General features: G+C 36.6%; 1 pseudogene; it reads left to right on the top strand.

Moving 5' to 3' along the window:
- The window catches only part of LOC136834046 (putative neural-cadherin 2), a 316,958-nt pseudogene extending 307,297 nt beyond the window's left edge, over positions 1 to 9,661 (top strand).
- The last annotated feature ends 13,404 nt before the right edge of the window (positions 9,662 to 23,065 follow it).

The raw sequence follows: 23,065 nt of genomic DNA on the forward strand, positions 1-23,065 counted from the left end.
AGAGAGAGAGAGAGCTTCCTTTATTACGTAAATTTAGAGCTTAATTTTTCACGCTTTATGCCCGCAGGCGTTGGGCTCACGAAATGTCTCGCTTCCCCTTCAAGTTTCAAAAAAAAAAAAAAAAAAAAGAAAATAAAAGTATAAAAACTTTTGTACTTTAACTTTTCCTTTTGTTTCCTTGTATGCTCCTCTTCCCGTGAAATTCGCCGGGCTTAGCTGACGACGTTGGGTGGAGGCACTGTTGTCGCCCCTGTGTGTGTGTGTGTGTGTGTTTGTGTGTGTATTAGTATTGTCAAAATATCTCGAGAATGGATAACGGATATTGATGATGAAAACGCTGATAGTTTCTGCAACTGTTCCTTTTAAAATAAAGCTGTGCTAAGCCTGCTTTCAGTCGTCATAATAATAATAATAATAATAATAATAATAATAATAATAATAATAATAATAATAATAAAGAAATTGGTAAAGATGATAATTTTGGTAGTGTCGATGATGGCATTGATAACATAGGGTATCGCATCACCATCAGTATTGGTGCTAATACTACTACTACAGCTGTTATTGTACTACTTCTGTATTCCATTATTATCATGATTATTATCGTATTACTGTAGCTTTTCATCGTATAATATTTATTTAGCTAAATGGTTGGTAATAAAATCAGTAGTTTATAATTGAATTGTTCGTCTCAGAAAAACTGACTGAATTTAGTTACTTTGGGATAACGACCGTACTATTAACATAAACGAGAGAGAGAGAGAGAGAGAGAGAGAGAGAGAGAGAGAGAGAGAGAGAGAGAGAGATCAACTTATACTGAGTTCGCCCTTGTCAGAACTGACTCTATCCTGATTCGAATGTGACAATAGCATATCAATAGATTATACTTACTTCAGTGGGCACAGAAGTGGTATTATTTTTATCTACAGTAGTATCTCATCTATCAGGGTTTTTTACGTATGTAAGTGGCTAGGTGGAATGTTAACCTTCTGTTTCTAAAAATTGCATCTATACAACGGGTGAAGTCGCAGCCTCCATGCCTTTCCTCGCAACGTTATCATAAAGATATATTTGTAACAGATCTTTTCAGTTTTCGGTTAGACTCAAGCCTTAAACCTAGATGTCCCACTCGTTCTGGGGTAAGATGCTATGAATGAAACGTGTAGTGGTTGCAGACGACACAGTATTGATTGGTGATAGAGAAAAAGCATTGTAGTGGATGGTGAAAGAAAACTAAAGCAATATAAGCAACAGTTATCTTATAGAGTGAGTGGAATATCGAAAGGATCGGATAATGGCTGATAAAGCCCATAATCCAATAGAAGAAACCTACAGTGGCCATTGACATGAAATTCATGCTTCTAAAGAATACGGTGTTCATTTGAAAGAAGTTACGGGAGATAACAGGGAACAAAGGAAGAAAAGATCATTTACTAGAAAAGAAGAAAAGATTAGATTAATGAATTAATAAGTAAATAAATAAAAACATAGATAAATGAATTAGTGAAATACAAGAACTATGCTTTTTATATTATTATTATTATTTAGAAGATAAGTCCTATTCAAATGGAACAATCCCACAGGGGCCATTGTTTTGAAATTCAGGCTTCCAAAGTTACAAAAGTGAAAAGGAAATACAGAGAGGACTTTATTAGAAAACAAAAAAACGAGATAAATTTATAAGTGTTGTCAATAAAAAGATAAAAATTTAAATGAATTAGTAAAACACAAGGAAAAAGATAAATAAGTAAAATGAGTGAGGTACAAGGAATATGCTTTTTATATTGAAAAGCTATGCAGTCAAAATGGTGACGCTAATTTAAACACAATACAATTAAGCTCACGTTTAACTAAGGCTACGCAAATAAACGCAACAGAGTTGAGCTTATATTTATCTAAGCTCATGTTTATCTGTGTATGATGGATAGGTACGAGCTGCAGTTCACTGTCGACGACACCGTGTGGGGCCAACGTGAAATTTCGGCGAACGTGTCTGTGGTCGTCCGACTTCTGACGCGGGACTCCCTGGCACATTCTGCGCCCATCATTCTCTCGCCCACCGCGCCCGAAGGCCTCACGGCTGGGTGGACCCCGATGGTGAGATTCATCTCTCTCTCTCTCTCTCTCTCTCTCTCTCTCTCTCTCTCTCTCTCTCTTTTACACTGTCTGCGTGTGTTGTTTTCTCTTTTCTGCTTTGGTTTTAGTACTTTCTCACTCCCTCTCTCCGTTTACGTGAGCTTTGGTTACCCTGTATGATGTATATTTGCGATGTTCTCTCTCTCTCTCTCTCTCTCTCTCTCTCTCTCTCTCTCTCTCTGCATGCTCTGATTTTTCTTTTCGGCTATGTTTTCTGTACTTTTTCTCTCCCTCTCTGTTCACATGAGCTCTTTTTTTGTCTTTCATGTTATATGTTTTCGGTACTCTCTCTCTCTCTCTCTCTCTCTCTCTCTCTCTCTCTCTCTCTCTCTCTCTCCAACACAGAAATTATATCTTGTCTTACTGTTTGTCTGCAATTTTTATTTTATATCTTGGAGTCTTATAACCCTGTGGCATTAGGGCGGTGTTTCAAACCCTGTAATCAAACGTCCTATAATTCTTTTAGTTTTCCTAAAATCCTCTCTCTCTCTTTTTTTTGTTTTTTTTTTGACTTCAAAGAGAGGCGGTGGAGTCCTCGGAAAACTGCTAAACTCCATAACGGAGATTTTAGAGGACTCAATACAGTCCGTGGAAATCGTAAGTATTTATGAAGTCACCAACGTTGCCACATCTCCACCAGCACCGAGTCATCACTTTACTACGTCACTTATGACGTCATCGCACGTTTCATCGTCCTCGTCAGCTTCGTCTTCGTCTTCCTGGTATACGGTTTCTTCGTCGTCAACAGCACAGCAAAACGTCAGCGTGGCCCAGCCAATGCCTCCTCCAGCGACGTGTGTCTGGATCAGCATCATGGAAAAGGGAGGTCGGTATATGAATCCTGTGAAGATGCGGGGAATCCTTGGGCTCCACTCCAGCAAGGTGAGAAGGTGTCACCTGTAGTGGGAGAGGTGTTTTGATATCCATCCCATCTGTCACAAAAACAAAAAATAAAATAATAATAATAATAATAATAATAATAATAATAATAATAATAACAGTGAGATTCATCTAGAAACAACACTCAATGTGGATAGCAGGGAAGGTCTTATCACAATTTACAACTTTAGATAGTAAAGAAAAAAAAAAATAGTAATAATAAGAGTTGCATTCATCAAGAAACAAAACTGAATATGGATAGCTGGAAAGGTTTTATCACAACTTACAACTTTAGATAGTTAAAAAAAATAGTAATATTAACAATAGGAGTCATCTAGAAACAAAACTGAATATGGATAGTTAGAAATACATTTTACTATTTATAGCTTCAGGTAAAGTTTTAAAAGAGAAGGTTCATACTCTCTCTCTCTCTCTCTCTCTCTCTCTCTCTCTCTCTCTCTCTCTCTCTCTCTCTCTCCGTCCAGTTGGAGGCTGCGACGAACCTGACCGTCAGAGTCGAGACCAGAAGAGCTGTGCTCAGTCGGGATACAAGCAAAGCGGGGTGGAATTCCGAAGAGGAATCGCCTCCAGAGGGCGATGCATCTACGCCCATGTTAGTCGACCTCCCCGATCCGTCTTCTGCAGCTTCCAGAGCTCCTCTCTCACTCCCTTTTCAGGTAATGTCATTCTTTAAAAGAGTCTCTCGGCAAAAGTTAATACTAGTGGTTATATAGATGGAAGGGTTGCATGAGTTCTTATACATTCTATGCAAGTGCGTTGATAACGCTAACAAGAATAGGGGAAACTAAGGGATTGAAGTTTTAGAACATTTAATAAGCGTATTTGTCAGATAAAAGGAGGAAAACCAAAAATATGAACAGCCTATCAGCCAATAGGAATTTGCATATGTGAAAGAATTACATTGTTGTTAGGGTCTTATAGGTGATCATTTAACGTCTAGACTTACACTGTAGTATGTGTAGTAATCCAGCTGATCTTTTACTGTATTATGTTATGTATATCTTAGTTTAACCAGACCACTGAGCTGATTAACAGCTCTCCTGGCTGGCCTGGAAGGATTAGATTGATTTTACTGGCTAGAACCAATTGGTTTAGGACTGTTACAGTATGTATAGTAATCCAGTTGATCTGTCAAAAATGTAAAAAGTATTAACCAAACATGCGCTCTTATAAAACACCCACCAGATGTTATATTAATAGTTCTATATAAAATAAGTAGTTTGTTACAAAGTATTGTGTATTAGTTTCTAGTGATGGAATTAGAACAAAATAATCTTTGCAAACATGACAGCATCATTGTTATGCGTAGGTGGTGGACACAAACTCGACCTCCCTGGTCACTCCTCATCTTACTCAGGCCACGCGCTGCAGCTCCGAAGAACCGAAAACATGCACCCCCATCTCTTGCATGAATGGTGGAAGGTGTATCAAAACTCTCCATGGTAACAGGTGAACATATCTTGTCTGTCTGGGATCCTTCCCCTTTTATGTATCTTGTGCTCTTTCTGTTGGCTGTCAAAGGCAGTCACTAACTAACAGGCAATAGTCAGACAATTTACAAAGTTTCATATTCAGTGCTTATACTGTGAAGATATCAAATGAAATTTGAGGGAGAGGATGTAGTGTATTCATGATGTAACGTAATTCTTCGCTGTCCTCAACTACCCCGATTCCTTCTACAAGGTTAGAATTAAAACCAAGCTAATAACGGCATCTAATTGAACCCAGGTGTGTCTGTCCAAGTGGATCATGGGGTTTCCAGTGTAAAGTCCTTTCGCGCACCTTCAGTGGGTCTGGCTTCGCGGTGGATCCAGCTTCGACACCGCGCAGGTTTACCTACAGTGATTTTTTTTTAGAATTTGACGTAAAAACCTGAAGCCCTTCTTTTCATATGCGGACTCTCCCCACACAGCATGTTGTGATATTCAACTTCGACAGCAACGCCTCTCCTGGCTCTTCAGGTTGTACAAGGCGAGGTCCAAATGTTGGTAGAAGGGGGGAGAAGCCCACTGAAGTTACAAGTGGGTACTTTGGTCACTGATGGAAACTGGCACATAATACACGCAAAGCTTGATAAGCAGGTGGGTTTATGAATATATTTAACTAGTTTCTATTCCCATATAAATAAAGATCTGTTGCTGAAATACTCTCATTCGTTTATGTCTAATTGATTTCATCTATGATCCTTTGTTGCTTCTTGTTGAGAAATTAATTTGATATCTGTAAATGACGAGCTGATTTCCAATTGTTCAATTCTCCTATATTTGCACATTTTCAGGGAGCTTCACTTATGGTGGATTTGTGTCGTGAGAGCTGGGAAAATGAAAGCATCGATGACTCGCGCTGCGCCAGTAGGATACAGTGGAGGGATCCTGGCGATGCTGAATTGTGGGTAAGCTCATTGCCCATTCAGCTGGGTGGATTAGCTCACTCGCGTCCAAGTGCTCACAGCCACGGCTGGAAGGAAGCTCCCACATCTCAGCCATTGGAGGGTTGTCTCTCCCAGCTGGTTATAAATGGTCAGGTGAGGTAAGGTCTTTCTTCTTTTGAACTTGAACTCCCTTGCTTCAGAGATTAATCTAATGAGTGAATTTAGGATAGTTTAAAATAACTGTTTAGTTAACATTGATGTTTCTGTAGCCATATCCAGTGTGTTAATATTATTATTATTCAGCGGGGAAAAGAGTGGAGTTGAAAGCCCTATTTTGATAGGTTGTCAGGCTCTAGAAGGGGTAGAACATTTCTGTTTTTCGGGCACATAGGGCCGTGAAGCAAGAATTGAGAGAACAATAAGGTAGTCAGTGCAACATGGATGAATTGGAGATAACCAAACTATTGGTAGATAAAAATGTCCCATTGGTAGACAGGGAAATTGGTTAAGATTGGTACATATTATCTGTACTATAATCTGTGCAGCAGAAACACAGTCAGTGACAAGGAAAATTGGGAAAATTTTGAAAATTATAGGTATAGTACACCAAGATTCATGGCCCAACTGCAGTAGGAAGACTGTAATATGAATGACAAATTGGTAGCAGTGTATGAAATCCAGAGTGTGGGAAAACCGAGATCTTAAAGATTGAGATGGTTTGGACATGTGATGAGAGGGGATGAGGAACATTTGTTTTGAAAAATCTGTAGATGCGGAAGTAGCAGGATAAAGATGTGCAGGAACTAAATATAAATTCTAACTCAGAGTTGTTGACCTGATAATTCTGATATTCTTTTTGCTGTTTTTAACAAATTTGAATGTTTAGAACAAAGCTCTTGGCTATAGGTAATGAAGGGCAAATAACATGGTTTTTTTTTTAAGAGAATGGAGAAATGTTTATGGTTCCACCTTATGATGTCATAATCATTGCAGAATGAATCCTAAATAGATTTCATAGAAAACTAGTGTCCCTATAAAACATGGCTAAAGTCACTGTCTCAGTTATGGTTATGATAAAGACTCTGGCCCCTTTAATGGGGGTGAAAGTTTAACTTTCCTGTGTATCGTGTTACAGCTGATAGATTTGGGGGAGCCTGCTCTCAGCAGAGGCAGCATGGCAGGATGTTTACCACAAGAATCTGCATGTGCATATGGCATGGGCGCATGTGGTGTTAGAGGAACCTGTGTTTCAGGTCTTAATAATCCTGAATGTCACTGTGATCCTGGTTGGTCAAGCAATAAGTGTGAGCAACCAACAGTGGCTGCTAGATTTGGTTCAAAGTCCTTCATGAAAATGACACTGTCCTTCACCCCCGCATCAAAGGGGATTAGTGTTCAAGTTAGGGTCAGGACATGGGGAAGGAGATCAGGTCTGATACTTCGCTTGGGATTGCAGCCAACGAAGGACAGCATTTCCCTTCAAGTAGGTTTATTTGTACTTGTTGTGGTTTTAATAGAAAATCATGAAATTACTGCAAATACCATGTTGGCTAGTAGTTCTTGGCCTCAGAATTGTACATTTTTACAGAAAAGAATTTTCCATGCTCTCATGAATGTAAAACTTACATGTTATCGTGATTAAATTTTCTTTTGTTTGTTACTATAATTCGAGTTTCTGTTCACTTGCTGTGTTGCAGTTAAAGGAAGGAATTGCCTGTGCGTCACTGATCCACAGAGGAAGGTTACTGAAGTTAGTTTGTGTTGAAGGATACCCAGTTGGCGATGGGCAGTGGCATACTCTCAGAGCAGAGTTTCATGGTCACAATTTGATTGTGAATGTTGACGATGGAGATGGCTTGAGGCAGAATTATTCTCTTCCTACTTTGTTTAAATCTCAGACAATTGATCATTGGGGATATTACCAATATCCCAACGATGTTAGAATTCCACCGACTGTCTCGAGAATCGAGCTTAGTGATGGACTAAGTGTTGGTGGTCTACCAGAATTCAAAGATGAAGATATCATTAGTGTAAAAGATGATTTAGAAGATAGTAAGTGATATCATTGGATTTATGCGATTTATATCTTACTGTTTCTGGCTTTGATTTTGATTTGTATATTTATTAAAAAGCACGGAAATTATTTGTATATTGGAATAATTGGAGTAACACAGAAAATACGTTAATGAATTCAGTACTCATGTTCCTTTCACAAAAAGCCTTCTTTATTCTCTCCCTTCAAAATAGCATGCTTAGATGATCTTCGAATATCTGGCCGGCCAATACCTTTAGTACCTACACTAAACAAAACCACATGGGTAGAGGTAACAAGATCAGAAGGAGTTGTTTCAGGATGCAGTGCTACCAACGCTTGCCTGAGCATTACATGTTCTTCACCATTGTCTTGCATCAACAACTGGGGGAGGCCCATATGCAGGTAAGGAGAATTACCTACATGTGACAAGTCTCTGCTGTTATACCTGTAAAACAGTACACTAGTTAAGTACATTTTGGGAAAAAATAACTTCTGCTGCTCTGGTTTCAGCTGTGGTCCTGGGCAACAGCTTATTGGTAACGTGTGTGAAGATGTGAATGAGTGCCTTTGGCAACCTTGCCTCCATGGAGGCTCCTGCTATAACACGGATCCAGGGTTCTTGTGCGCTTGTGGCCCAAGCTATTCAGGAGAGCACTGCCAATGGAGAAAGTACAATAATTCCCCGCATCCACTTGCTGGGCCTGCAGCATTAGCCGTCATAACTATTTTCTTATTATTCATGGGTAGGTCGACTTCTTGTGGTATTTTTTCATTTAAATTGCCTTATGTTGGTTTGAAATTATGTAATGGGGGTCATGAAATAGTGCTCGACTTTCAGAACTATTCTCTTGTATTTTGGCTCAGTCTTTGTTGGGGTGTTCCTCACCTTTCGCCTGAGGCGTCACTGGGTGGAAAGGAAACTAGCATCTGGAGCGGGGAGGACCCCAGATGGAGCAGAAGATCTGAGCACGGAAGAGGCAACGATCATTGAAGTTAAAGGAGGGACTGAAGAAGGAGGAGGGGTGGATGCTGTCCACAAGAAGAAGGAACCTGTTCAAGAGATCCATCTAGAAAACTTGCATCTTGAGTCGCCCAGTATTCAGACAACTCATCGGTGCATTGGTAAGGAAGGAGAGAGGGATTATGAGGATTCAAAGAAGTGTATTCTTAGCAATGCTTAAACATCAGCAGTCATGTTTTACTTGTAAAAAAGGTGCATGCGAGTGTGTGTGTATGTATATATGTGTGTCTGTGTAATGAAAAGAACAATTCTTTTATCCACAGAAAAAAATTCTTCCAAACCTGTCAGTCGTAGACCTAGTAAAGCCTCGTTATTAAGAGCAGCGGCCATTTTAGGAGACCAAACAGCGGCCCTTGGGGATGCCTATCCAGCCAAAGATGACTTAAGAGCATATGCTTACGAGGGTGAGGGTTCATCTGCTGGATCAACATTCCTGCACACAGGCACTTTAAACACTTATTTTGTACTTTGTATTTCACTTTTTCTTACCTTATAGTTCTTATTTCAAATTCTTATTAGATGTCACAACAGGATACACTTAAATTTTCTTCCCCAAGATTAATGTTGGCATGAAGGTTGAAAACAAAAGCTGTCAAGAGACAGTGAAGTGGAATTAGTCTGCAGCTTTATGATTATGTGAACCAAAATTCGGAGCCAGTACACGTCGGGCGATCATATAGAATTGATGGTACCTATCATCCAACTTTGAACCAACGTCCTTACCTAGCCTTCTTAGATTTTGCCTCTGCGCCCTATCCTCTGGATCTTCCCGACCTTTGCGCTCTCCTATTGTGCACTCAACCCAAAATTCTTCATGACAATTATCCAGTCGGCTGTTTTCTTGAATTCACTCTCTCACGAGTTGCGCTAAGAGCAAGAATCCACTCTGGCATCAGGCCAGCTTTATGCGGAACAACTGCAATAAGTCACTTGACACTTGAGAAGAAATGTATCATTGTTTATATGCAAATACTTATCTCTGCCTTCAAGCTTTATGCTGACATTTAACTTATAAAAAAGATTAAATTGGAAGGAAAAAACATTATATGAATAAAATTGCTGCCATTTGCACAATCTGAGTTGATCCAAGATTGAAAACATATGTGCACTCATATGATAGGATAACGCCCAGTGGACGTTTGCATGGAACCTTATATGTGTATATGCAGGTGTGCAGTTGACCCTCACGCCCTGCTAAATCTCTCTCTCTTCAGAGTTGAAAGTTGAGAAACCCGAGGAGGCCATGGCTCCTTTGGCCCCCGCCTTCTTGGACGTCATGGATCTCCTGAAGACATTACCGGACGCCACCAGTGGTTTTAATCCTGATCCTCTCGATCAGACGGAGGTCGTAGGGCCTCCTGATAGCTGCGGCTTCCGTTCCATAGGGGCAAGCCCTGTCAAAACGTCCCTCCAGGCAACCGTCTTGCAAGGCAAACCCCATTCGGCAACCCCAGTGAAAGCTCGTCAGGAGGACAAGAGTAATGAAGACACCATTTCAACGTTATGCTGACGTCCCGCTATGGGGCCTGAGTGAGAAGATACAAACGGGCGTCTCGTGCTGGTGAAACAAACAAATTTGTTGTCTTACTAAAGCCCATCCCTTGTACCTGGTAAAGAGATAGGTTCTTGTAGGGCAGATGTTTGTACATCGCGCAGATCTGTGGGTTAAATTTCTACAGTGTCTAGTCTAGTTATACTTGAAATTAACACGAAAACGAATAGTCCAGTGGTCTGTTCTCGGCCATTTCCAGATGCCCTTCAGATTATAAAGCAGGAAAAGATTTGTCAAAGGGTTAAGTAACCCTGAAGGTGGCGTGGTTTTGAAAGGGATATTTTTTAAGTAACGCACTCAAACAAACAATACAGTATGTTTTCGGTGTCCTTCAGAGCTCAAAATTCCTCAAAAGCCAAAACTTGTGCTTTTTTGTATAAAAGATAAGCGTCGTAGGTGTTTATACCCCCGAGAGCCAGTTAATTTGCATCTTTCCTTGAAAGGTCTCGGTGAACAAAAGTTTCCGCTGGGGAAGTAAGATATGGTATCACGGAGGATTGCTGCCCTAAATTCAATTTGGTGGTGGAGAGGGAAGGTGATGGAGTGCGTATAGGTTTCAATTTGAAGCAAGTGGCGTTCTGCATACACAAATATCCCCTTCATGCGGATTTTGAGGAAATACATTCCAGATTTGCGCTACATTTTGAGCAAGAATTTTATCAACACGTGTGTGCGCGCATACGTGTCATACACGTGACAAGTAATACTTGTATGTGTGTGTGTGCTTGTGTGTTTGTGTTTCTCCCGAAACAGATGTATCTTGTGTCACTACAGACCAATTAGTGATAGTTTTCAAAGATTTTGTTTTAATATCCTAAATAATTTTATCAATGTTTCTCCACTACTGGATTATTAGTCGCTTTTTGAATGGTCCAGTATCTGATTTTTCATATTTATGATCTGAATTTTCATGTATACTATTATGTTAATGACGCTGTTTGGTTACTTCTCTTTCAGTAATATTTTTTTGTAATTTCATTTTCCACGTTCATATTCTCTTCTTACGTCAAATCAAGTCAGCCTTTCTTCTTCAGTTTTTTAATTCCAGTCAGTTTGGGATCAAAATTGGGATTTCCCCTCTGCGAATTTCCTCTGTGGGCAGTTCAGTGTTGATGAATTGCAGTGGCATTGGATGCATAATGATTTTATTTATTTGTTTATGTTAATTTTCCTGATTTATAACTTCGTTACGCTCACAAATGCACGCTGACGTTGAACAAGCACACATTTTTCAAATTCATTTACACCAAAATTAAAAATTAATATATTTATGTATATATATTATATATATATCTATATATATGTATATATATAGACACACACATATATATATACATATACATACATCATACTGCACACACACTGCACACACACATTACATATATATATATATATATATATATATATATATATATATATATATATATATATATACATACATATATATATACATATATACAATGATATATATATATATATATATATGCACAAAATTTAAAAATTAATATATTTATATATATATATATATATTAAAAATTTATATTTATATGTATATTGTATATCATATATACATACATACATACATACATACATACACACTGTACACGCATATATATGTATACAGTATATACATACATACATAGATATATATATATATATATACATATTTATATATACTGTATAGATATATTTGTTTATTTATATATAGTATGGTTATGTGTACACGTACTGACATTCACTTGTATTCGGGGAATTCCACCGCAACAGCTGACGAGGAACAGATCAAGAGAAAACATAATTTCGACTCGCCATCGACGAAATGAATATGCATGCAATCCGGAAGGCCGAAGGGGTGAAATGCCCCCGCAAAAGTATTTCATGGCGACATTCAGATTTCATGTATCATTAGGAGTTTTATACATTTACAAAATATCGGAAATAAAATCTCTTCTTGGAATCGAACTCTTATTAACCCCATTCCCAAAATAATGAGGGTCGTTTATTCCCCCCATTGTGTAAGTCGTAAACTGGATGGTTAGATAACGCCGTTTTTCATTAATGCAGGCCCCTCTCTCTCTCTCTTCTTCTCTTCTTCTTCTCTCTCTCTCTCTCTCTCTGATAGAATAAGCTGTTATGGTTGCGTCTATTATTGGTGGTATTATCGGTATCATCCTTATGTTTGCTATTACATCATCTTTATCATTTTGTATATATAAATATATACGTATAAATGTGTATATATATATATAGTATATATACATATATAAATATATATATATATATATATATATGTATATATATATATATATATATATATATTATATTATATATATATATATATATATTATATATATATATATATATATATATATATATAGAGAGAGAGAGAGAGAGAGATAGAGAGTTAGAGAGAGAGAGAGAGAGAGAGAAATAAACTAATAATCACGTGTGGAACAGAATGAATTTTCTGACTCTCATCAGTTTCTGAAAGACTTGGTCTGATCCTGATGTCAGAAATTCAGAAATTTATATATATATATATATATATATATATATACTGTGTGTATATATATATATATTATATATATATACTGTATACATCCTTCAGACTTACAGTAGTCTTGAAAGTCTCTCCAAAACAAACTACCCTTAAGACGTATTTTCTGTCATTACTAATTCTTTTTTCTCGTTTTGTGCTTCCACAAGTAACGTTTCCAAAAGAAAAAACGGAACACCGTGACGTTTCATTAGGTCTAATGGCATTTGAAAATTAGATTTTTTTGTAGGTAATATTGATATTTAATGTATAGTAACAAACACTTGATTATGTGCCCAAATTTATGCAGTCATTAATGAGTACAAATTTGGATGACAGTTTCTATAAATAATTTCAGCCAGACGTAATGATAGCCAGGCAGGAAAATTAATGGTACCCTTCTTGTACTCATGAATACAGTAATGACATTATTATTATTATTAGTAGTAGTAGTAGTAGTAGTCCAACATGGTGTCAGTGTAAATATATTAAAAATATGTATAAAATGAGACATTTCGAGATTCTGTTTGAATCTCCTTCCGAGACTGACAAGGAAAACTGAACAGGTCCTCGAAAGCTCATTTATATGTGTATATATATATATATATATATATATATATATATATATATATATATTATATATATATATATATATATATATATATATATATATATATATATATTTACAATGACATCATTGTTGATTTCTTCATTTTAGTGACTCGTGTAATTATAAGATTTTGGAAAATTATTATTATTATTATTATTATTATTATTATTATTATTATTATTATTATTATTACTATTGAATTAAACCACAATGATGTCAGTGCAACATATTAAAATATATAAAATGAGAGTTTTCGAGAACCTGCCTGAATCTCCCTCTTGTGACTGAGAAGGAGAATCGAACAGGTTCTCGAAAGCTCTCATTTTTATATATTTTAATGGACGATTTCTTCACCATTTTAGTGACTCCTGCGATTAATGAGATTTTTGTAAATTATCATTACAGTTATTCAGTTTCAATAGCACAGCAAGTAAAAACTCGCAACAATACGGCTGTCCACCAAAAAAAAAAAAAAACGGTACTTTTATCGTCAGAAGGGAAATTTTTAAAACATTTATTTTTGTTCTTCCAAGCGACCAGCAAATTGAGTTGCTCTGAAATATATCTCCTGCAAATAAATGAAAAATGCAATTTCCGCTGCGAAATCTTTTATTCGGAAAGGGAGGGGGAATAGAATAAACAACAGCATTTTTATGCAGTAAATATAAAGTTTTCGTGTTTACCCGCCATTTTTTGCCTTTTGCCCGACAGTGAAAGAACGCGCGGAGTTTGAGGAATATAGAGGTTTTTTCTGAATCTTTGCGATATTTTTTTTTTTTTTTCCACGGTGACCCCGGATAACTGTCTCGCCTTAATCATTGAGAAATTGATGCTTAAGAACTTTTATTGCAGTGTTCGTGCATTTTTGGGAATGGTTTTATTTCGAGGAAGATGAAAAGCTGCAAATAAAGTTTATTATATATATATATATATATATATATATATATATATATATATATATATATATATTATATATATATGTATATATATATTATATATATATATATATATATATATATATATATATATATATAACATGTTAAGATTATGTATTGCTTATATTTGCATGTATGTATGTATATGATATGTGTGTATATATATGTGTATATATATATACTGTTGTATATATAGTTATATATATTCATAGATACAAATATACATACACATATATATTTATATATTTATATATACATATATAGATTTATTATCTACAAGAAGAGAAAGCTGCGAGTAATAGGAAGCAAAAATAAATTATGTTGGTAAATGGAAGCCAAGAAGATGTGGCACTAAATGCTGATATGGCAGGTGGAAGAATGGAAGCGGCTGATTTATACAGGAATCTTGGAACAAATGTAACAGATGCAGGTCGAATGAGAAAAGAGGCGGGCCATAAAATAGGCGAAAGGAGATAAGTAGCAGCGTGCGTACAAAAGACCGGAATTGAAGTGGAATGCCTGTGGAGGACAAGGATGGAAATGTATATATAAAAAATTGTTGAGCTGACTCCCCTTTAGGGAAGTGGAGTATGGTTGTTGAACAGAAATAAAAAAAAATGACTGAAGCAGTTGAGATGAAATGTTGCGTAAATATATGGCTTAAGATTTAGGAAGGATGTAATTGTAGAGATGTTCAGAAGAAATGGTAAAAAGACTTAGGTATTTGAAAGGAGGAATCGGACCGTTTTGAGGTGGTATTATAATCTGAAAAGAATGGAGGACAATAGGTTGAATAAATCAGTATACTTCCGAGGCATTTGGAGGGAGACGGAGTAGATGGCTTAGAAAATAGGGTGATGATGGTATGGTCTTGCAAAAGGAAGGGATGTAATATTCAGGAAATGCAAGAAGAAGGTGAGAGCTGTTCAATGAGCCTATGACGAGTCTCAAATTGGTCAGCAACTACTGTCTCTTTTCTGTCTGGAGCCACCCCATGTAAGAACAAATAGCTTAATGTAAAAATATAAGTAGAATAATGATGTTACAACCTTTTCAGAGTTCGAGTTATCCTTTTTGAAATTTGAGGAAATACTGAGAAAAAAGGAAAACCTGATAGTGGATGAAGAGTTCGACTAACATTAAAAATTCGGAAAAAGAGAGGAGAGAGGAAATTATAAATTATTTAGATCTAGAAGACTTTGAAAAATACTCAAAGGGTACTTCGTTATTATTTTCTTCATATATGAGGAAATATCGCCAGCAACTAGAAGTAAAGAGTATAATATTTCCTGGATGTTCGTATAGATTCAATTGATGTTAACACGCGGGGGAAATAGAGAATTCGTGAGAACGCATGAGAGAAGGGGAAAAGATCTGAAAGAGACTGTATGTAAATAGAGACAGGATCCATAAAAGAACGAAGAGGGATAGTATAGAGTGGGTAAGAATCTGAAGAAAAAGATAGGTAAAGGTTCTTGAGCAGAGACAAGTTGAAGAGAAAGAAAAGCCATAAAAGTAAAGAATGAGAGAAAATGAGGGGATGGGAAGGAACGGGTATGGAGGTGCAAGGAAATTTGGGTCAAGGTAGACAAAAGAAGGGGTAAAGTAAACAGAAAGAAAGAGTTCCTTTAGAATTGGATGTAGGATTGCCTCTCCTCCAGAGAGAAAGAGAGGGGGGGGGGTTCCTGTAGAACTGGCTCACCCATTTAGATGTAGGATTGCCTCGTTGAGAGAGAGAGGGAGAGTCCTGTAGAAGTGGCTCACCCATTCAGGTGTAGGATTGCCTCGTTGAGAGAGAGGGAGAGTCCTGTACAACTGGCTCACCCATTTAGACGTAGGATTACCTCGTCGAGAGAGAGTTCCTGTAGAATTGTCTCACCCATTTGGATGTAGGATTAACTCGTCAAGAGAGAGAGTTCCTGCAGAATTGTCTTACCCACTTGGATGTAGGATTAACTCGTCAAGAGAGAGAGTTCCTGTAGAATTGTCTACTTCTGGATGTAGGATTAACTTGTCGAGAGAGAGAGAGTTCCTAGAATTGTTTATTTGGATGTAGGATTAACCCTATCGAGAGAGAGAGAGTTCCTGTAGAATTGTCTCACCGTATTTGGATATAGGATTAACTCGTCGAGAGAGAGAGAGTTCCTGTAGAATTGTCTCACCCATTTGGATGTAGGATTAACTCGTCGAGAGAGAGAGAGTTCCTGTAGAATTGTCTCACCCATTTGGATATAGGATTAACTCGTCGAGAGAGAGAGAGTTCCTGTAGAATTGTCTCACCCATTTGGATGTAGGATTAACTCATCGAGAGAGAGAGAGTTCCTGTAGAATTGTCTCACCCATTTGGATGTAGAATTACCTCGTCGAGAGAGAGTTCCTGTAGAATTGTCTCACCCATTTGGATGTAGAATTTCCTCGCCGAGAGAGAGAGGAGAGAGTTCTGTAGAATTGTCTCACCCATTTGGAGGCAGGATTACCCAACCTAGAGAGAGAGAGAGAGGAGAGGCGTTCGGGACTGCCATGATGCTTAAAAGCAAGTGTTTATGAGAGCGAGGTAATAGGATTAGAGGCTTAATGAAGGAAATCTTATTCGCTAGACGCAGGTAGGGCAGGCAGAATTCATGTGTTCGGCCGTGAGATGCTAACATGATCATAATGATGATAATAGGGTAGTATTATTATTGCTAAGAAATTCAAAATCTCGTGAAAAACAGTGGATTTTTAGTCCACAAATTATTATTATTATTATTAGTATTATTATCAATAATAATATTATTATGATAATAATAAAACAATATGATGATGATAATGATAATAATAATAATAGTAATAATAATAATTAATAATAACAATTTATTATCATCATCATCATAATCGTTGCACACTCAGTATAGAATTGTGTTGCTGTGAATCGTATTTATTATTATTTCTGATTATCCTTCTGTTATGTTTCTCCAAAATTTAATACTGAAGAACAAAAGTCTAGAGAATATCGCTCTGAAATTTAACACCATTAATACCTGTAAACACATTACACTTCAGTCAGGCAAAAACCATTGAAGGGATTGTTTTTAAATTGCATCGACTATGTCCCCTCTGTTGAATTCGGGGGCGCCTGGGAAATGATGTAGTATCCACGTGTTCAGTAATTTAATTATCACGAATACTTGAAGGGTAAAAAAAAAAAAAAAAGTGGGAATTAAGCCGAAAACTCTGAGGATTTTCCTTATGTGTGAGGGTCCTTGGTAAAATGCTTGAGTGAATTTTTCAGACTGGGTCATGCGGAAATATAAAATGATTTATTGCTAGAATTATTGTTGCCTTTTGTTAGACTACACACACACACATATATATATAAATATATTATATATATATATATATATATATATATATATATATATATATATATATATATATATATGTATATATGTGTGTGTATGTATATATGTACATTGCTTGTGTGTGTATACTATTTGTGTGTATATACATACACTATATATATGTAAATGTATATATATAGTGTGTATGTATATAGACAAACTTGTGTACGTATACAAGCACACATAGCAATTTGTATATATACACAGTATATGTATATATATATATATATATATATATATATATATATATATATATATATATATAACAAAACACTATATATATAGTATGTACATATCGCGCGTATAAGTATTTGTGTATACGTTATACATACACAAACCGTATACATATACGTGTGTGTGTATAATCTTCAAGAAAAAATCATCTAACCAACCTTCCCACCACAGTAAAAAAAAAAAACAAAAACAAGAAGCTCATCCCAGATTGTGGCTTTAATTTCTCGGCGTACTCGAGAATTAATCCTACGCCATTGGAGCTCATTAACTGAATAGATATAAACTCTATCTCTGTTCATTTTGGTCTGTTGCATCGGAAAATGTTTTTTTGGTTCCTTCCATAATATCTTTGTTCTCCGTTTCTCCTTTCAGTTAAGCCATAACCTTTAATTTTTTGCCTCGTTCTACTCATTTCGTGAATAGATCATTATCATCTTAATGTTATTGTTATTGCATTTCCTTTGTTCATGATGTCCGCTGCAATTATTATTATTAATTATGAGTGGTAGTAGTAGTACTATCGGTTTCCGAGATAACCCACAGATAAACCAGTTAGTCCATATAAATATTCTTCCTTTACTTTACTTATTATTCGTCATATTATATTTTATATTATCATTTGAACTGGTTTTAATATGAAACTAGGATAATTTTCTTTTGATTTTTAAAAATTCAGTTACCTTTATCTTTTGACTTTTGTTTTGAAATTTAGATTTATTTATTATTTTTTATTTATTTATTTATTTTGTTGTTTTAAACTCGCAGGGTTACACCATTTATTGAACTTCATTGCCCTTCGTGGAGGTTTGAAGGGGGTTCTGAAAATTCGTTTCCCGTTCAAGACATAACAAGCACACCAGCTGGGTCCGGTACTTTTGGCAAAGAGAAAAGGTAAGGTTTTTAACGGTTATGCTGTAGGCCTTTTTTTAAAATAGTTTATATTATATTATTATTAATTATTATTATTATTTTATTATTATTATTATAATTATTATTATTATTATTATTATTATTATTATTACCTTCTTCCGTCGCTCCCTGACACACTGTTCCACGTGGAGAGAAACCAGGAAGGAGATCGAAAGGTCCACACAAATTCTCGTAAATATTATTATTATTATTATTATTATTATTATTATTATTATTATTATTATTTGAAAATTTGAAAATCCGCATTATTATTATTATTATTATTATTATTATTATTATTATTATTATTATTATTGAAAATTAAAATCCGCAATAATATTGTCGTCAGATAGTGTTGCACGATTATGCTACTGTGATAACTGTTATGCTTTCCTCTATGAAACAAAAAGCAGCCTCGCGCAAGCATATTTCTGACCTTTTTCAAAATCCCTCCAACAAGCTTGGCATCGGGTAGCGAGTACCGGCGACAGTATTGAGGTCAAGCGATGTTGGCACTTGCGTGACATCACCTAAACGTACATGCTGGACTTCGATTTGGTCAATTTAGAAAAAAATTAGGTACTTGTATCAAAGTTGTGTCCTTGTGATGTTCTTGTGATACTCTCAAGTGCCAGGGTTGTACTTCTGTATCTCTAGAGGTGTTTGTTTGTAATAAATCGCTGCAATATGTCACTTTGTCGGCTAAGATGTAGATCTGAGGAAGCGGGTAATAGATTCGTAATTGATTTAATTAATTATTGAATACGTAAATAAATAAATTCATTAGGAAACTTATGATCGAAACCTTGAAAACAAATTACGCTCTCTCAGCGCGTTTCCATTAAGCTTCCGTAACTTGTAATTAACCGATGTTTTAGTTTCGAAGCCAAGAGTGTAATTAACCCCGCGGGACTTTTGATTTAGAACTAATGGACGGAGAAGCCAAAATTGAATACATGCCGAAAATTAACGAAGAGGAAAAAATAAATAAATAATCTATATCATAAAAGAAACCCCACAGCTGGAACGGCCCGAGTCCGTCGATATCCGAACTCCACCTGGAAGCACTTCTGGAAAGCAACCCCTTCCCGTGATTTGCATGCAAGGGCTGCTGCTGCTGCCCCCGCCTCCGCCTCCGCCGCCGCCTGGAATCGGTGCTTTTGGCACTCTAGGGCGCGCACGGGAGGGGTGGATGAGCCCCGCGTGCTTGCGCCTCCGCCCCCCTGCAACATTTCTGTTTTCCTTCCTTCGCCAAAACCTCTTAAGATAAATCATCTTTATGCCTTTCCGCTCTCGCGAGCTTTTTTCTTTATCACCCCTCCCTCCCCCCTCCTTCCCCTCTTCCCTCCCGTTCCATTTCGCTTGGGAATTTACCCGAGAACCAACATTCCTGAGAATGCCTTTGGTTTTGTTGTGCGGCGCGTGCATTTACACGCACTTCTGCACGCATACAGATATATATATATATATATATATATATATATATATATATATATATATATATATATATATATATATATATATATTATATATATATACATATATATATATATATATATATATTATACATATATTCATATATTAAATATATATATGTATGTATATGTATATGTATATAATCAATATATACGAGTGTATGTATATATGTGTGCGTACGCATGTATATGCATACACCTTTAAGAACTCACACTTACTAATAACAAACACGAGCACAAATTCCAGTATGAATGAGTATCACTGTTTTGCATAAGTAAAATCTAATACCAGAGGCGGAAAGGGTAGCAGTAGTGTAATCGCCTTCTGCATAGTAATCGAGAAATGCTTTACAACTTGACCCTCCGCCCAATATTACTTTTATTATAAAAATAGTTTACGCGAACGGAGTACTGAATAAACAATTTTTTTTTTTTTTTTTTTTTAAGCAAGATTCACGCGCGTGCGCGCTCTTGCATCCGTAGTCAGTAGTGTAGTGTATTTTTGTTACGTATTAACTTTGTGGGACTGTTAGTGTCCATCGAAAATAGAATTTGGGTCTAAATGTTTCTTTCTGTATTGTGATTTATTTAACTTTTTCATCTTTTCCTTTCATCACCTCGCTCGTTTGAATCACGCGCGTTCGCGCTCTTGCATCCGTAATCAGGAGTGTAGTGTATTTTTGTTACGTATTAACTTTGTGGGACTGTTAGTGTTCATTCAAAAAAATAGAATTTGTGTCCAAATGTTTCGTTCTGTTTTATGATTTGCATAACTTAATCATCTTTTCCTCGCTACCGCCCTCAGAAACCGGTTGACTGGCTCTATTCTTCCTTAATACATCCACGCTACGACACTTTTTTTTCAACAACGAAGATTAACGAAAGGAAAGCTAACTGTGTTATCACGTCTGCTGAGGTCGCTGACACCTTAAACAGTAAATAAGCAGAGAGTAAACCGTAAATGAAAGATCCATTTACACACAGATCTCACGGCCAGACGGCTGCAAACAAAGTACTTCAACTGCCGAGCCAACGACGGGGATGTTTACGTTGAAACTCTGTAAAGTAAGAGTTCGGTAAACTACGCCAAGGTCTTACAACGCCTCGGCGTAATAAGCGGATCTATACGTGGACTTTCCAAGACTTTCCAAGGCTTTCCAAAAGCTCTATCGCATCAATAACAAAAGGTTCCTCACTTGAATGTAATGCGCTAACGTGGATTGGATCAGTGCTGCAGTTGCCCCTCTCTGAATATAAGGATAATAATAATAATAATAGGAATAAGACTTCCTGTTAAACGTTCATTTTCTGTAGACCGGAAGATCCGGCATTTGAGGATCGTTGGCACAGGCTGACGCGTGTATGGAAGCGACGACCTCCTCATTTATTATTAATAAAGAGACAACCTTCCTTCCTTCCTTTCTTTGCCTCTCTCTCTCTCTCTCTCTCTCTCTCTCTCTCTCTCTCTCTCTCTCTCTCTCTCTCACACACATTTAAATATGAACTTGCAATCTGCCTTGAATCTTGGTCTCTTTGTTTACACTTATTCTAATCTTTATGATAATTTCCTCTCTCTCTCTCTCTCTCTCTCTCTCTCTCTCTCTCTCTCTCTCTCTCTCTCTCTCAACGGTCTCTTGACGGTTCTTGACTTAAATCTCTGCGCCAGCTGTTGTAAAGTTTCTGGTTTGAGAGCTTATGTAAACAGGCGACAAGCTAAAGACCTGAAGGAAAGTTGGGGCCAGTTAATGAGGCTCAGACGCTCAGCTCTCTCCTCTCCTTTCTCTCTCTCTCTTAATATGACCTTTTAAATCTGTCTTGATGCTAGGTCTCATTTTTTTGACAACTTTCTCATCTTTCTAATAATTTCCACTCTCTCTCTCTCTCTCTCTCTCTCTCTCTCTCTCTCTCTCTCTCTCTCTCTCGTACTTAAATATAACCGTTAAATCTGTTTTGATTCGTGGTCTCATTTTTGTTTACAATTCTTTCTAATAATTTCCTCTCTCTCTCTCTCTCTCTCTGTTACTTAGATATAACCTTTTAAATCTGTCTTGATTCGTTACTTAGATATAACTGTTACTTAGATATAACCGTTAAATCTGTTTTGATTCGTGATCTCATTTTTGTTTACAGTTCTTTCTAATAATTTCCTCTCTCTCTCTCTCTCTCTCTCTCTCTCTCTCTCTCTCTCTCTCTCTCTCTCTCTGCCTCCGTAGTCAGGTCTGTTTTTTGTTACGATATTCATTTTGTTTTACTTTTTTAATTTTCCGGATATTATCTACAGACTTGATAAGTAGAAGAATTTCGATATGTACCTTTGTCTTTCTCCTCTCCCCCATTTTCTTTATTGGCATTTACCCATTTTCTATATTTACATTTACGTACTTTAATTAGGATAAAGTTCTCAAACAGCAATATATATGAATAGATTGTTCTCACTGAATCATTTTCGTGTGTCTTATTCAGTGAAAAATGAAAGGAGGAATTGTAACTAAGTCACTAAGACAGTGAAGCAGAAAGCGATTGCTTGAGCGACTGATTTCTTTAATCTTGCGTCGCAGCGACTGAAGTGAGGTGACGGAAATGAAGAGTGGCGTGGCTGGATCATTTATTAATACAAATCACCGTTATTTATGCTATTTGTTTATTTGTCAATATTTAAGACCGAATATGATGTATTCGGCTCTGATGGCATCTTATGAAAGAAAGTTCGACACGTTTTTAATATCCTATTACATTTTTTTTTTTTAAATTGACATATCCACGACTTCTTGCGCCATGACATAAAGAGAATGTGATTTGCCTCTTGCACCATATAAGTCAAGTTTGATTGCGCGAGCGAGCGACCGAAATGATTAATGACGGACCTTGTTATTGAAGAGACACCGTCGACGAAGCAGCATCTCACACAGGTGATATGAATTCTTCAGAGGTGATTTATTCCCCATCATTATTTTCCTTCAGGGAAAACAAG

The sequence above is a fragment of the Macrobrachium rosenbergii genome, chromosome 53 (assembly GCF_040412425.1).
Source record: "Macrobrachium rosenbergii isolate ZJJX-2024 chromosome 53, ASM4041242v1, whole genome shotgun sequence".
In the NCBI taxonomy this organism is placed as follows: Eukaryota; Metazoa; Arthropoda; class Malacostraca; order Decapoda; family Palaemonidae; genus Macrobrachium; species Macrobrachium rosenbergii.